Source organism: Anser brachyrhynchus (assembly GCF_964034855.1).
Source record: "Anser brachyrhynchus genome assembly, chromosome: 3".
NCBI lineage: Eukaryota > Metazoa > Chordata > Aves > Anseriformes > Anatidae > Anser > Anser brachyrhynchus.
In genome coordinates this window covers 68,147,189-68,165,187 of record NC_137696.1, presented here as the reverse complement: position 1 = coordinate 68,165,187, position 17,999 = coordinate 68,147,189, and the positions used below count along the sequence as shown (strand labels likewise).

Below are 17,999 nucleotides of genomic sequence, written 5' to 3'. Positions count from 1 at the left end.
GAGAACTGAGTGCTTCTCTTTCCTCCCTCTAAGGACAAACTTTCTGATTTTACTTTATATTCTTTACCCACAGCTTGTGAAGTGGAATAGAGTTCCAATTGTGGAGATGGTGACTTGACTCTGCTTTTTTTTTTTTTCCCCTCCACGTGGAGAAATAAGCCTTGATTAATGATGAGTTTCTGTTCACAGTGTTCTTTCTTTTAAAAGGCAAAACCTGTTCTCAGTGTGTGTGGAAGATGACAGATTGACAGCCCTGTGAGACTGAAAGCCCTGTGTTTATCCCCAGTACGGATACAACACAACAAGCAAAAATGCAACTTTCCACAAACTACCCTGCTAGTGTATTTCAGCCCTGATCTACACAGCCAGGGAAACATTCAGAACACTAGGGGTTATTGTGGTTATCCAGGCTATACAGTCCTTTGTCTTTGCAGAAGCTACCCACCACTGCGACGGCAGTTTCTGTGATGTGGATGTGTGAGAATATGAGCTTTCATTGAAAAGTCATCACATGGTAGTGACTTTCATTTAGGAATGATCGGGTCTGAATTTGAATTGCATTTTATAGATGAATGCCTTAATGTCTTGTTTCCAGTCACCCAAACCTTCCAGCTACTCTCAGTGTCCCTTATTTGAAAGGAAAATAAAGAGAGGCTGTGTTTTACATTTTTTGGACTAGGGAAAGGGATCTTACCTGATGATGCATGGGGCTGATTGCATTCATTTTCAGTGCTTTGGTGCCTCCCTGAAAATGACGGGGATATGCCTTTATTTATTTATTTATTTATTTATTTTCAAGTCTTCTTGCATGGCTGTGAAATTCAGCGAGTTCAGAGGACAGGTAAGTGGGAGCACACTGAACACATGACAAGGACTATCATAGTGAATGAGTGTTTCTTTGCACACTGATTATTACAAAAGGTTTTCATGGGTGCAAATTAGGAAGATTATAGATCATAAAATGTTTTAGTACCATTTTGGGAAGTGTTCCAGTGGAGACGTAGATGAAGAGAGATTGTTATTGGCTCATGTCTTGGCACATTCCTGTTTCAAAGTAGTCAAAATTAAGCTGGCATTCTGTGATGGGGTTACACAATGGCTGGATATAGGGCTGTCTCAGGACAGCAAACACTGGTGAGGGAGACGATGAGATCAAGGCAAGAATGCTCTTGTGATCAAAGAGAAGGCTGGAAAAACATGCAGGGGGAAGATGATCAAAGAAGCTCCTCAAGATCCTTCTTCATATCCTATGCTTGACATTTAACTTCAGTCATACTGCAATACACAGAATGTGACTTTCAGATTATATGACCATGGTAAATTTTGGTCATGGATCTGCTCAGGCAGCTGAAGTGAAATACACTATTTTTCTTTCTGAAAACAAGGTTGTGTAGAGGCCTGGTACAAGGAATTCAGCGGTATAAGAAATTACTAAGGGGACATTTGGTCTTTGCAAGCATGCTGTGAAGTGCTGCCTTGCACTACTGCAGTGGCAGTATATGATTAATATTGCAATTAATAGCTCGTGTTTTTCCCCTGTGCACCCAGATACTGAGCTATCTGAAACCTGATTCAAGAGATCTTGCTGCAGCTGCAGTGTTCTTGATACAACTCCACTGTGCTTTATAACACAGTAACTAATAACTTCGATGCTATTCTAGTCCCAAAGATCCCAAATCTTATTTCACTTTTTTTTTCCCCCCTTCCATTTTCTACAAATAACATTTGCTACAGAGATGTGAATACTCTCTGTGGAGATGAAGGTCTACCTGACTCTGTAAGCTCTGTTGCTTCTGTATTTCATACTGAGTTCTAGAGCATGACAGCAATTCCCTCTGTCCTCCAAGACAAGGAGGGAACTCATGCCATGAAAGGCAGAAAGTTTGGGACACTGAAGTTCCTTTACAAAATCTTTCCATCCAGCTCTAGAATCTGCACAAACCTGGACATGCTGGGAGCTTTCTGGGAGCACATTTAATTACTCACAAAAATGCATACTCAGTAGAGCTGTATTGTTTTTGGTGGTTTGTTTTGTGGTTATTTTTGTTTGGTTGGATGGTTGTTTTCATTTGGTTGTTTGTTCGTTTTAAGTGTGCTGAGGGTCTAGCTTTTCAGCTACAGTTTTTTTTCTTTTTCTTTTTTTTTTTTTTAATGACTGCCTAAACAATATGCAAGATAGAGTCTGCATGTTTGCTCTCCCACCAAATTTTGTATTGTCCTTGAATAGCCAGTATAAGCATCTTCATTTCTCATCTATGAACATCATGCCCTATCAGGAAAATCTCTTTTCTCAGAAACTGAGAAAAAATATTTTCTCTGTTTGCAATTTCATGTGCTATCGTGTGATAACAAGCCTGTTATTTGAAAAAACTCCGTCAATTTTCATTCTTATAATTACAGTGCTTACTTAGTTGCCTTTGTTGAAATGTTCTTTGGTCCCCAAGGCCATTTTCTGTAAAGCCAAGCTCAGTAACAAGTATTTTTATGTCTTATTTGAATTTCTATTAGCATATGAAGTTTTTTTTTTAATATATTTGTAAACTTTTCGATCAGTTCAGTTAAAATTTGAAATATAAATTTAGTTCAACTAGCATCATCTGAAGTGTATGTACTTTTTTACATTCATTTTGTCAGCTATACATCCCCCATACCATATGGTATGATACTCTCAAAGAGAAGCTAAATCTTTTCTGCACAGTAATTGTTTTCATTTCTATTAAAAGAAAAAGGCACAAATAATAGGTACAGTGCAGGCATGCAATCTTTGGTATGTCACTAAATCCTTGATGTCTATTAAAACCCTACCTAAACTTGCAATTCCCTTGACAGAGCACGTAGGAAGGCCTTTCTCCATCTGCTGTTTTTGCTGATGAGATGCCAAATGTCTTTACAGATACTCTCATAGAAAAGGAAGGAAATGCAATTACAGGAATCAAGCTCTTTAAAAGCACTATTTGAAAGAAAGAAAGAGAGAGAGAAAGAGAGAGAGAGAGAGAAAGAAAGAAAGAAAAAGCAAAGAAAGAAAGAAAGAAGAAAGAAAAAGAAAGAGAAAGAAAGAAAGAAAGAAAGAAAGAAAGAAAGAAAGAAAGAAAGAAAGAAAGGTGATTTTACATATACTAGACTTTGATTTTCATATGATTTTCATTTACAAAAGAACAGAATCATAACTGGTTTTTATATATTGGTTTACATAAAAGATGACATTTGAAATGTTCATCATTCTCTGCTAATTCAACTGTCCTCTTACCTTTAAACTTACAGTTTAGCACAGGATAAGAAAATGGCCTTTATCAAGTGTAAACAAAACTACTATAACTCACTGCATCTGGTTATTTTAGTGGTAGGATCAGGGCTTTAAATACTGTGAAAATGTTAAATCTTAAAATCATCCTAAGTATTTGCCTCAGCCGTATCTAGAACAGTTTTATACAATGCTATTGTATTGTTAGATGTATGCATGCAGATGTGCTTGCAAAACAACAGCAAATTGTTACAAAAGACACACTTTTTGTTTTGCGTGTTTGTAAAGAACTGGAATGGAATTAAACATTTCCTTAGAGACTAAAATGATAATTATACCCTCTTTTTTTGGTAACACATCTGAATTAACATGTCCAGAACCAATTGACTGGTATCTTTTGACATTTGTGTTGACTTACTCTTTTTTTAAACTGAAGTAAACACGACAAACAGGATCCAAACAGATTCAGACGGGGATTTCTTTCATATTCACTACCATTTGCTTGAATTGAAGTACAGATCTTAAAAGCATCAAGTTGCTGAAAGAGTGTCTATGAAAATAAAACTGTCTTTGTGAACCACAGGTGATACATTTTCTGTGTTCTCAAATATAGGTGTAAATTGAAACAGAGTAAAACTAGCAAGAGCAAACAGGAAAAGAATTAAAACACTATGTCTTTGTTGTTTCATTTCCTTTACTACAGAGTGCAATCAATACTTTACAACAGGGTTAATATGGTCTCTTCAAACATGCTATTATTCTTTCAAAATAGCACAATAACTTTATTAGTTATGCTGTCTGCAGTCTTTCCAACGTGACAGGCTTGTGTGGGTGTTCAGATTGTAAGTAATTTTCTTGGTGCCCTCTGTTGGAGTATTTTCCGTGAGTGCTAACAATAGCAGCTAGCACCACGCAGCTGCAGGAAATTTGAGTGGTGGAAGTTCTAATTCTAATTAGTATAATTAACACAAACAAAAAAAAGTCCCACACTGCGAGACCTACTGTTTCTGCTCAGTAGTTATTGAATATTCAGGTTCCACATCTGTCAGTCCTTTACTATTCAAGTGAGTCTGTGGTGGCTGATTTTTTTTTCCAACTTCAGTGACGTTCAGGTGCACTGAAAGGTATTTTAAATCATAGCCTAGAGACCAATCTTGTAACTAGTTGTTTGTATTCTTTCTCGTACCTTATTTTTGGAAATCATTTGTTTTGTTAGTAAATACATTTGAGTGAGCATTGGCCCTATTTGGCATAGCAAGAGAACAAAGCATATCTTGCTTTTTGTTTCAGATGGATTTCATGTTCACAAAGCAAGACTTCTTCCTTTGTGAGAGAATCAAAACTAAGCAAGTTTAGAAATAATATGTGTGAATTCATCACAGGCCACATGGCTGTAATGAATGCCTCAGTCAAATGGACCATAGGCTGATTCAGCTTTCGGGAAGGGAGGAAGTATGTCATCAAACTTATTATTTGAGGAAATTTGAATCTCATGGACCCAGGGACTACCATATGAGGTAACTTTGTCAGCATCTGAATCCTGGGCCTTTCCTTTCCTCTTGACATTCAAACCACCTGAACACCAAAGTTTCTATTTATAATCCTGCCAGTATCCTGGCAGGACATTTTTTCTTTTGTCTTTGATCATGCATATAATGTTAGTAAAAGGGCAGAAATGTGATGTTCTTGATTACGGTGAGAACTACCCTAGCTACAAGTAGCTGTGTTCGTGTAGCAAAGTACTACTCAGCACTACTTTGCAAAGTAACTCTCAGTAGCATCCAGCACGACAGAATAAAAGCGCTGCCTGTGCGGCTGGTCTGAATGAAAGAAATAGGGCAGAAGACATAATCTGAGAGGGGACTAACCTACACAGAAAGGACAGATATGTTGGCTGGTGCTTGTGAAAATGGAAGCATTGAAGAAAAAATTATCTTCTGCAATTAGGTACATGTTGGGCAATCCAGCCTGCCTCACCTGCCAAAGTCAGAAGTCGTCATATCTGCACAAAGTGATAATTTTTCTATCCCTTTTCTTGTCAAGATTGAGTCAATCATCATGTGACAGACCACCCATGTGTAAAAAGATGTATGTCTGGTGGGAGCTGATATGGAACCTGCAGATGGGCTTACTGGCTTCGAAAAGCAGGTAATCTTCCATTAATACTTCCTCTGGAGGATAAGGCCCTGGTACCTTTCAGATGAGCTGTAATTAGGCCAGTTTTTGAGGTCTCAGATACTGCAGCTGATAACTGTGCAAGTCATAGTCTTTTTCTAAATTGCCCTTTCATCTTTCAGTTTGACTTTATGTCTAGGTATAGAACTGAATGAATCACTCAAGATAATTAATAGTCAACATATTAGCTGCATCAGTTGTTTATATTTTTTTCCTCCCTCTGTCAGCCTCACCTCAGATATTCATTATTAATAGTAAACTGTTTTATAGAAGCACCCACTAACAGTTAGGTACTGTGTAAATATGTATAAAAGCACAAAACCGCAAAGCACAGAAACTAAAGAAAAATAGAATTAATGGTCTTATTACTCCAGTCTGAATCTCTGTAATGTCATGTAATCCTCAACACAGGAATTTTGTTTCTGCAACTTACCCCTACCTTGGAGATTTCTCATTCTTTTTATGTGGTCCAAGGAAAATGTATTTTCTCAACTATTTTAAAATAAAGCAAGTATAACATTTATAATAGCCTTTTTAATGTAGATGGATCTAGCTTTGGCACGTAATTACTAGGATTGATGTGTCACAAATTTATATTGTTCGAGTATAATATTGTCAAATATTCATTGGGGCTCTGGCAGTTCATCTGTATTTCTTTTCAGGTGTTTCTTACATGATCACTTACCCCTTAAATAATTAGTAACAAGCAGTTGATCCAAAATACAATATGTAGTTCTTGGTACAGATCTCATAAAGATGAGGTATTCCCCAAGAATTACACAGGGGGAAAAAATAGATATACAGAAAGAAGGAGTTAAATATAAAGAAGAATGAACAGTGCACAAGCATCAGTGAATTAATGAGTACATGCTCTCATACACAGAATTTCTTACTAGGAATTGTAAAAAGTTTGGGGGTGAGAGATCAAGATGTTTGCAAGAGTCTTCTGAAGGATGTAAACAGGGCTGAGGGCCTGGGAGCAAAGAAGAGAGGAAAGAGACAGCTCCCAAGGGAGAGGGCAGGAGATTTTTTTTCTGGATGAAGAGGAAGGCCAAAGACTGAAAAGACCTGCTAAGATAAAATACTTATGTGAAGTGGAATAGGACACAAGGACAGCACACTTTGCCCTGAGGTGTGAGACGAGAGGTGAGAGAGCACTGGACAGAGAACTGCCCTTCTAAGTATGTTGCAAAGCAATCTTGTTAAGATGCTTTTTGATTATGGTTAACCAAGGCAAGCCAAGTTCTCGTTGATTAATCCTGTCAGAAACCTGGCTCCATGTGTCAAGTGTTGGCACTGCCTTACCAAGCAGAAACATTCTGACTGCACGGGTTTTGTGTTCGTTTTCTCTCTAACTAGCAATATCCTCAGTCTAGAGGAGATAAAAGCAGCAGGTGAGAAGTGTTAAGATGCATCTAATTACACTGCTTTTACACCTGCACTTAGCCTGATAGAGGTCATACAGTTAAAGAAAAGATAAACAGAAAACATTCTCCTGCTTTTTGTTCTTTACTCTCTTCAAGAGGCTGTTTGCATAGACCTCTGTCAGGACATAGCTAACTGCAGCAGAAAGATATCAGCACTTCTCAGTGCTTGTCACTGAGCCCTGGCAGAAGATAACTGCATGTTCTCTAACTCACCGCAGTACAAAGTCACTGGGTAGGTCCGGGTCACCTTATCCTACAGTCACCTGGAGGAGGCCAAGGTTGCAGGGAAGCAGGTGTGGCATGTCCCCACGATGCATACCTCCAGCTTGGTGGAGTGCATCCGGGAGGTGTCTTAAAATACATAATCCTTTTGAAAGTGGATCTTTATCTGTGTCTTACATGGTTGTTGCAGTGCTGGAGTATTTTCTGTTTTGCTCCTCTTTCAGTCTTGCAATAGTCAGTAATAAATAACTGTAGTCAGGAGCAGTAAAGATAGAAAATAAAATTGCAGCTAGCGTACCATATGTTGATCTGCAGCTAGGATGCAGACCCTGCCTTCAATAACATCTGTGTGAAACGGCTCTGCTATACAGCTGCCATCACAGTTTTCTCTTTGGAAAAATGAAAATCTGCTTCTACATCTGAGTTCACTTGAGGTACGTTCACTCTAGAGGGGCCAGTTCTAGCATTACTTTTTCTGAAAACTAATACCAATCATCAGTAAGACTTCAGATGAGCCAATAAAGCTATTTATAGAGAATGTCACTATATTAAATATTTTGTGTGTATCGTCTGTGATTCAAACTTAAATTTTAAACCCTTAGGTTTGGAAGCAATAGATATATGCCCCTGACATTGTTATCTTCACAGAACATTTACTGTTGCATGAAATTGTTCGGTGAATTCTGTGGTTCATGAGAGAGAGCAAATAATTAAATAAGCAAATCAACTAGCAAAGATGATTGTGAAAAGGTGTGAACTTCCCAGAACTTAGGTTTTTATGCTGAGAATTGCTGTGTTATATGGAGTAGTTTTAGAATTACCACAGAAGTGTGTATCACAGTTCTGCAGCTGAGCTGGTCACAGCATTTCATTATTATTATTATTATTATTACTATTACTATTTTTCTGTTGAAATGTGCTGTTTCACAAGTGTGCCATTTCAACAAAACATTCTGAGAGAGGCTCTCACATCTGCAGATGGCCATTAGCACAAGCACCTGTCATGGAGATGGTCTACATTCAGTTCTTGTTTCTGAGGCTTTCACATGTACTTCTCATTAACATCAACATCGAGTTTGTAGGTGAGAGATCCCTTGTCCTGTGTAAATATTATAGCAAATGGACTCACAAGTGCTTTCTTAGTCAAAATGTACTGTCCCAGCACCATACCATTCACATACAAGTGTTCAGGAAGTGTTTTACCTTGTAGGACTGGAATCATATTTTTAAGACACACTCATTAAATTAAACTGATTTCATAAACTGTAAGTATTAGGAAAGTCAGGGGTACATATGGGTTTCCTCTTTCCAAAACACAGGAAAAGGTTCACTAAGAGAGCTATTGCCTCCTTGTCCTGTTCCAGAAACAAATATATCTGATTCTTTTGCTTACTGTCTGTGGTCCTTACTGTGAGCATGTACACCATGCATGTTGCCATGTCTTGGTCTGCATGCTATCATTTTGGTTGTTGTTGTTTTATTTGTTTGTAAACTAAACTCAACTAATGCCACAGTCACCCTTCAGATACCCATTTATTTCAAATGGAGTTGTGCAAAGGATATTATTTGTTTACTAACTGCAGGTCAAACAAAAGTGTATTAGTGTGGCTTATGGGATACATTACTAGCATTATAGCATCTCCAAACCTTGTCATGAGGTAAAGCTACATAGCGCTTCATGCTATGTCCTCTGCGTAAAAGAAAAGACCCCCTTGTTCAAAGATGCAATAGTTTATGACAAAGGATACCAAGGAAATAAAAAGGAAATAACTTCTGGGTGACTGACCACCTGTCTCCCAGCTGGTTTTGAGGATACCTTCATAGAAAAGAAATATTGGAACTGCTTACGTACTTAGAGTTCTGGTTTTCTCAATCTTTGAAGAGGAAAAATAGCTTAGAAACAGATTTATCTGCACATACAAGATCTTCACTGCATTTAAATTCATTTGAAGACCAGAACTATTTACAAAATACTTTTTCCGTTCCTAATGTGAAAGGGAGTTCCTTGATTATGCTGCTGTTCCTTATTTTGCTCTTTCAGATGCTTTAGCTATTGATTTTCTTGGAATTTCAAATTATTATTTTTTTCCATATAAAAGTACCTTCAGATTGTATTGCTGCTCCTGCTGGTGTTTGTGACTAGATGCCAATGACAGGCTGTACATGGTCAGTGGTGCCCCGTCCCCTCCTTCTGGCACTGCTGAAGCTATAAGGGAGCCCCGCTGTAAGCCACTGCACTGTATGGGAACATGTTATCCCACCTCTCCCCAGAGTGCACATGGTGCCTCCATGCAGCACACCTCCAGAGGTACTGCGTGGATGGCCCAGCCCCAGCTGGTCTAAGTCGGCACTGCCCACCCGGCAGTCCAGATGTACTCACTGTGAATAGGCACTGTGCGTTGTGTGTCTGTATCACTGTAAAGCTACATCCCTGCTATACTGGGGCTGTAAACACTAAAACTGAAGTTGCAGTCACTTGCTCTCCTTGACACAGGAAATATGGTGCTTCATTACATGTTTATTTTTAGGGAATGTACAATGCAACATGAGGGACTTAAAGTTGCCATGGAAACCATAACTTTGAATTTGTGACTTTTTATGCATTCTTTTTTTTTCCTGCTATGTTTTATTAAAAAAAGGAAAAAAGCGTACAGAAAAATCATGAACAAAAATATCAGTCAGAACTCCAGTCACTGGTACACTGGTATAACTAGCATCAGGGAGTGAATAACAAACCTAAAATAATGTCAGTCTTAAATAGCAAACAAAATTGTGATAGGCAAAACACGATGAGTTTTAATACAACTAAATGGATCTGGCAACAGGATCCCAAGCTACTATTATATATATATATCTGCTTCAGATTTCATATACCTGCCCCAAATTTTATTGAACTAGCACCTGAGCATGATCATTTGTCTGCCACTCTGTTGCGATGGAAAAACAAATAGCTGTCAAAAGGAACAGAAGAAATGGATCTATACTCCTATATGAAGATTCAGCCTTAGCTGCTGAAGATAGCAAAAGGTTATTTTTTTGTATCTGTTGATTTAAAAAAAATATCTTTTTCTTCTGTCTCAAAGCATATTTATCCTAAGGCAGTTCTATTCTATTTGTCTTTATTGCACAGCCTACACTGTAGGCTGTAAAGGAGAGTGCTTTGACCAATGCCCCATTTTGTAACTCTAGAAACATATAGATTCAGCAGTATGTTAATAGACAGCTTTGAACAAATCGTGCTTACAGTCATTATCACCCGTTAAGGAGGACACTCTTCTTGCAGCTGCCCACTCAGACTCCCTGGAAAATGGAGGTTTCACTACCGTCCTGTGGGCTGCAGGGAAAAAGTACCAGAGATTTTTAACTTGTTGGCTAACCTCACCAAAGGAGGGGGCTGTTACTGATGGGGAAGGTTCGTTGCTGTACCTTTGCTTTCCATCCAGGCCTGTTCTCTGCCTGACGTGACTCTATCTGTGTGCATTTTAGGCCTGATAACAGGTGAGAGCAGTGGGAAGAAAGTCTGACGCGTTACCTCAGGAGATGTTATTTACTAACTGTGGACAAACATGCCGTGGCCTTGCTGTGTCCACAATGCTTTGGATGGTTTCTAAGAGTTTCTGAAACACAGTGAATAGCTATTTATAGTGAATAATCTATTCTACAAACTATTCGAAGCGTACTAGTTGACCCCTATACAGTTGTTTTTGACAGGTACCAGAAAACTAGTGCTTTATTATATCTGTGCTTCATGCTGTCGCATGGGAGGGGTAACCAATGAACATTTCCAGGGGGAGATAAGCACAATCTTTAATATAAAAGGATACAAAAAGTTAGCTAGGCATAAAAGTTACTGGCAAATTTGTATTGTTGTATTTGCAAAGCTCAGAGATGCACTATAACATCTTTCTAGATAACAGTTTATTAGCACCAAGGTAGCATCTGGGAGAGCATGCAGACATTCAATATCCGTGCCAGACAACCTGGAATGTATCCATATCCATGAAGAGTTCAGGTCATTTGCAATTGCTGCTGGGGTCTGAGTTCCTTTGGTGTCATCACAGGTCTATTTTGACAAGTATATGATAGTCTGTGTACATAAATAATAACTAATATCCAGAACTGTGCTTATCTGTTCATGTTTCCTCTATGAATGGCTTTCTATCCGAACTAAAAGGTCAGTGCCATTTTTATCTAGTGCAATGCTGAAGTAACCTACATTAATCATTCAAGATACCCGTGAATCATTTCCACATTTGCTCTCTAAGACCCTTTCTTCCCCACAAAGACTGCACAGCTGTGTCTGACCATGGCTAACCGTGCGGTCACGTTGTTCCTCTCTCAAGAACATCCATCTTAAGACTGCACTTAAACAAGCCTGGGCATGATTTTATATTCCCTCTTCCGAGCAACCGCTTGTGATTGATCTGTTCTGTCACTGTTGCCTTTCTCTTGGACAGCATAACATTTAAGGTTTTGTTGTAAGCTACCTTCATTGAGAAACAGCAAAAATGATCCGTGTGTTTTGTCTTCAGCTACCTTTATTGAGAAACAGAACAATAATCATTTGCTGGTATTTCTTTATAAGTCTGTTGATAGATCTGTCTTTGGGAAAACTGTAAGAATTCCAGTCTCCTGGCTTTGTATATGCTATTTATGGTTTTATTAACTTTATTGCAGCAACATCCAAGGAACTGAGGATTTCCCCATGCTTTCAGTTCTCTATCACTGATCTTCCTGGGTATTCTCTAGTAGTGGGAAGTCCTGACAGCAGGACAGCTTCTAGAAGACATGCTCTTCCCAGATTTCTGCTCTCCGTGCTGGTCTGCTACTGCTGGTGTCACCAGTTCTCTTTATCCTTGTATATATCAAAATAATGTGAAGAATTCACACGGCCCCTTTTAAAATCTGATTACAAGCAGCTGACCACTCAGGCTAGTTTCTGTCGATTAAAAAAAAAAAAAGACTGTGTATTAGGGATTATTAGAGAGACCAGAGCATTTTAAAGGGATATTTTTCTCTGCACTGTAATGCTTTTTCCTTGCATTCATAACCTAAGGTCTGTCCTCCATTACACTTGGGCTCTTGGAGCCCAAGAGAAAGTTGAATATAATGCTGCTTTGTGCTCTCCTCCGCCAGCTCTGGCTCTGCCCTCTGTTCCAGGCTCATGTTTGTACACAGAGGCGTACACATCCTTCATAGTGGCAGAAGCAAATCTGGATGAGCTGGGTCCCTTGTGGATGCGGAGCCAGAGGGCATGATCAAGCATGCAGTTGTTGTTGACTGATGGCTCATTCACACAACATGAATCCAAAGTAATTCTTTCTGCTAGATAGTTTAGTTTATTGTTACAAGAAAACTGCTTCGTTTTTATTTGGGTAATGTGCCTGCTAGAGGGGGTGTGCATAAAAGTTGTATCTGAGAGCACTGAAATGCATAGTATTAATGTGATCATGATGTCGTCTTATTAGTAAGACAACTTGTCCTTATTGTCAGGGAATTGCAAAGATCTGTCAAGGCCCAGTTTAATCTACTCCCTGTAATAGGATTTGTCTGTAGCTTGAGGAAACAGAAGCTTGTAATGCATAGGGTTATTAAGAGTGGGATGTAAGCTATTTGAGACTCTTTAATAAAATATAATATCAGTATATTCAATGAATATGGAAAGAGGGATCTAAATATTTCTTGTTACAACCTTCAAATATCTTGGGAAAGGAGAATGATACTAATTAAAACAAGGGTAAAAAGCAACAGCTCTCTGAATTCTAGCCTTCCTCAAAGTTAAATATTGATGTAAGCTGGAGTTCAATTCAAGAATCTCATTGCCCCTGCTGTAACCATTAAACTAAATCCCTGCCCCATTCCAAGACAAGGTTAATGTATTTCAGGAACCTTGTGAATAACAGCTTTAGTTGCTTTCATGTACACCCATGCGTAGCCCTTTTGCAAACAAGGCAGTTTTAAACAAGGAAAGCTACAGCTGCCAGGAGGTACAAAGTATTCTGCCCTGTGAATTGCCTCACTTCCGATGTAACAAGCTCTGAGACATTTGAAAATATTTGCAGTCCCAAACCTCACTCACCTCCTCCCTCAGTGTCTTGACAGGAAACACAATAATCGAAAACTTTAATTGTCTCTTTTTAGAGGGAGTTTTGGTGTCCGGAGCAAGCATTCAACACAAAGTGATTGAATTTTTTTTTTTTTTTTCGGATAGAGCCATAAGGAACAGGGCTCTGTTTTGTACGCTCCTAAGCACTATCATACACTGCAATAGAAAACAGAGTATAACAACAATAATTCGCAAATACAGTTACATCACAGCCATATCAGGCTCAGTACTATGTACAATCAAATCCCTGTTTTTTGAGATTCCTGGAACTGGAGTAACTTTAATAAATGAACGCTGGCATCTTTTAGTCAATATCATCTTGCCAGCCCCTCTAGTACATCAAATTTGCTGCTTACCTTTCTGATTAATATGACCTTGTCTGTGTTACATCTAGACAGGTTAAATACTTAGACTGTTAGTCACCGCCAAAATGTCACTAAATCTATTGAACTGAAATCATAAATAATCAACCTGGGGCACCTCCACTCTCTGGGAGTGCATTACTTTACAAGTACTCCCTGATTGTGGCCCTCCAAAAAAGACTGCAGGGGAAAACATATGTTTTGAAACCAATGTCCTTGCTCCCATAACTGGTTGCCTCTGATGACAAAGTCTAGATTCAAACTGTGGAGAGCTTGGCTCACAGGCTGTGCTGGCATACTAAGTACAAGTAGTGCTCATATGGCAGAAAGGGAGAAAAAGGGGGTGAAATGGGCAAATATAATTTTCCGTTTGTTGGGGTCAGGGCTGCTTTGGGAGTGTTTTCTATTAACTGTAGAGTTTTGCAAGAATTACAAAAGTATGGGAAACTGTATGGTAAGATTTTCTTTTTTAAATTGGAATAAAAATATTTGGGGATTGTTATTATGAAATTAAAATTCTCTTTGGACAATAATAAATAATGAGATGACAGAAAGGAATTTTTCCCTAAGGAATTGCCTTTTGCTTAATGACTAAGAATTCATTATTAATTAACCCAAGTTAATCTGGAAAACAGGAAAGCTGAGCTCACCCTGTAAAGTTATTTGCTGAAGGAATTAGGCCTGGATTTTATCTCAGATAGACAGAAGGGAGGAAGGTACATGCCGTTTTCCTATTACTCATATCTGAGTCAAAATCATGCAGTGAAAGATTCAGAGAGAAATTTAGGCCAGTCGTAACTGAAATATATCCCGCTGAGGTTTTCCCCAGGTCAGGAGGAGTGCAGCAGGCCTTCATGGACTCCAGGGCTCCCAAACGGGTTTGTAACCAGCCGGGTTTGTGGAGAGTCAGCAGAGGGTTATTCTTGCAGCCTGGCCCATCCTCTGTCAGGAAGCTTGTCCATGTTGGGAACTGTTGCAGTGGTGGGACTGTTCTTGAGGCTTAAATTGGACCTCACCAAAGAGGAGCACATCTCTATCTGTATTTCTTCCCTGAGGCATCTCAGGCTACTCCTCTGAATCCTTCCTTCCAGAGCAGATATTGCCTCTTTTTTATTAGAGAACGTGGAACATAAAACATCTTTTTTATTGCTAGTCTGGTTTAGGTCCCAAAGGTTTTACTTATGATGAGCAACATGACATCCAAAACATTTCATAACTTCCTGAAGAAATTTGAAGTCAGTAATTTTCAGTGAATTCTAGCATAACGGAAAATTGAACAGATCAAGAGCCCTGCTCACACAGGGACCTGAGAAGCACAGGACTGAGCGGTGCCAGGGGACAGTGGCAATAAAGGTTACGTGCCTGTAACCTAGGGAAAGCAGCAGCTGTAAGATGTCTTGGCTCTCTGTACAGGCACAAACTTAGAAGTAAAAATAAAAGGAGAGAAATAACGTTTATTCTTTCATCCTTTCACAGAGTTGAGCATTTTTCCCAGCTCCTTGTCCCAGCTGTGAATCCTTCTCAGTGCTAAGAGCCTAAGAACCAAGCCCTTCCCTTTCTAAGTCACAACAGGTAAGTGTCACTTCCCTCTTCGCTGTTTCCCATAGCCAATGATACAACGGTAAAAGTAGTCACTTGGGGTCACATAAAGGGCAGAAGTCCATCCTTTGCCTGAGATGAGGCAGGGATTTGAAGGTTGTTTCAGTTTCTCAAATAAATGTGATAACCACAGCTGCAGTGCAATCTAGGATGCATCCGGGAGTTTCCTGGACTCGGAGGTCTGCCCCACGGGTGCTCTACCTGCTGGGGTGCTGTTGATTCCCTCTGACCCAATACATTTCCACATCTGTGCACAAGAATGAAACTTCAAGGAAAGCACCAGGAGAGACCAGCTTCGGAAACATCTACAGACTAGGGAAAAGTATGCTTATTGATAAATTAAGAGATCGTCAGTCAAGTAAGAATGAACATTTTCTGTGCACACGTTGGTTCACTGAGTTATTAGTGGGACACAGCTTCTCCTGTCAGTGCCAGGGGTGTGGTCCATATTCCAGTATTGCCAAGTGCAGGCATTGCTGCCAGTTCCCTGGGCAGATCAAAATTGAATCCAGGCCTGTGTCTCTGTTCCAGGTGAACGCTCTAACAGTTCTAATGGTGTAATGAGAGGGATCGCTCCCTTCCCTTCTTTGCCTTTTGCTTGCATTAGACATGATTCCAGAAAAACAACACAATCAGGCCTTGTAAAAGCCATAATTAGCAGCAGGGAACACCTAATTTTCAAATTCTACTGAGTTTCATGGAACCCAGACTTTTGCCAAAGACTTTAAGTGGATAGCATGAGAGTTTTAGGCATCTTGTTGCTTGTTGAACTGAGGTGGCACCTTCAGGTCTTAACTTCACAGCTAGATTACAAGAGATGAAGGTCTAAAATATGGACATAAAAAAACACATTAAAAAGCTTTTTTTTTTCCTAAAGAAAATATCCCTAATTAGTTAATTTACCATTCAAATTCCAAAGTGCACCTTGCTTCATAAATACTCAGATTGTAGAAAAAAAAAATTAAACAATGATTTACAATGGTGTGAGCTAAAATAAGGACTGAAAAGATAAGGCATGAACAAGGTGGCGATGGAGTTCTGCAAGTGAGCCTATTTCTGGATGTAAATTATTTTGATAAGGCATGCAAGGGAGAACCTTCTTCCAATAAAATTGTTGAAAGCCACTGCTAAGCTTAGCGTGTCTTACTAGAGCTAGAGGCTTCTAAAAGGATTTGAGATTTTTTGGGCCAAATCTTTTGCTTACCAATATCTCATATAATCTCAACAATCGAATTGTGAATAATTCAGCATTCAATCCTACATGTTTCAAGCAAAGTTTATAAACAATGAGTTTACAGAATCAAGATTCCTAACTTCAAAAGGTTAAACCCTCTGTTGACTTCACCTTTCCAAATATTTCAGGACTAAATAAGAGTCTGTTTGCACACAGCTGCAAGGGAAACAGTGTTCCATGCTTATTTTTAAATCTTATTTACAACAGTAGATAAAACAGACAATTTTTGTGAACACATACACACATGATAGGTATGCTGCTAGTGAGATATCACAGCCCATACATTGAATGCAGCAGTAACAATTCTACAAATATTGAACAAAACTGAGCAAATAACCCACAGGCAAAAAAAAATTAAAAAGATCCTACAATGCAATCCATTATTCTGTTGAGTAATCTATCAAAGGAAGGAGCACTTAACGCCATTTAAAACTACACTGGCCATTTTTCTTCCCATATAGGATCAATATATATATAAATAGCAAGGTTGCAGTTAGAAAATGGTTTCGATAACAGAGCTTCAGCTTGAAAGTTGTGTCATTGATACAGCAAGTGCCAAGATTCCTTTAACCCACAGATACACTAAAAGTTGCACAGATCTGCAAAAAACAGAAAGAGGAAAGAAAATCTAGTTAAAAGTGAAATTTCTTTCTACTATTAGATCCCTTTGGTCATAAGGGGCAACAGAGCTTCACTTTGTGAGTGGTGCTTATGGCTGGATAAGGAGCTATTTCCTGCAGGATTTCTTTCTGAAAGCCTGAACTTTCCCTGTGGGAATTTTTTGTACAGGCAGTAAATGCTTTCCAGGCCATTGTACACTAGCTTGCCAAATTCTTCCTTATTTCTAACTAACTGAGATAAAAAGGTAACTGGTATTTTGAGAAACACAGTGGTAGACCTTTTTCTCCCTCTACAGTGAATGTTAGGAATTTCCCATCTTTATTTTGATTTTCTCCAGATTGCTGAAGTTAGGAGGTAGACTGTGTCCAGAGCAAGAAAACTGTCTATTGTCTAGTAGAATGTATCAGGCAACCATGACCTTCAGAAGTTCTAGAAAAAATATCTTCTAGAATTTAAACCAAGCATAACAATCTGCACAGTTGTTGGAAGACCGTATGAAGTAACAGTGGACAAAAGCAAGGTTGGCTTTTTCTCAGTGGTCACTTTCTCAGTTGCATCCCACACACATCATGGTAAAGAAATGGAGACAACATCAGTGATGATTTATCCAGGAGAGGTTGCCACAGCACACTTGGTGTTACTCAAAGAGAGACAGAAACTCTAGTGCTAGATTTCTGGTGTGATATAGTCTAGAGCTTATTTACAGAATGAGGAAGAAGCATTTGTCTCAGAACACAGATGTACAAACTATTAATTCTGAGATGGACTGCAGGTTCACAGGAAGCCTGCTTTATAGCCATCTTCACCTTCATCCTGAAAGCTGCATATTCAGATATGAAGGTCAGTCTCTTTAATTCTGAAAGACTTGGAGCCTCTTGTACCACCTCTGAAAACTAGGATCTAGCTGGGGACAGTTGGGCTAAGAAATCCGTGCCCCCTCTGGTAGCATCAGAGTACATGGTGCAGAACCCAAGCTCAGCATCATGTACCAGGGCAACACCCTCCTCACTAG

The 17,999-nt window shown here is 39.0% G+C and overlaps 1 long non-coding RNA gene across 6 annotated transcripts in view; it reads left to right on the top strand.

Annotated features, from left to right (window-relative positions):
- The window catches only part of LOC308192847, a 38,842-nt gene that overhangs the window by 9,785 nt on the left and 11,058 nt on the right, over positions 1 to 17,999 (top strand). For 3 of the 6 annotated variants that reach the window (XR_013949151.1, XR_013949152.1, XR_013949153.1), the window contains one exon: positions 15,010 to 15,105. This is a non-coding gene — a long non-coding RNA (uncharacterized lncRNA). Of the gene's footprint in view, positions 1 to 6,936; positions 7,076 to 7,099; positions 7,500 to 15,009; positions 15,106 to 17,999 lie in introns of those variants that run through there. The other 3 variants (XR_013949155.1, XR_013949154.1, XR_013949156.1) reach the window with 3 other exon arrangements.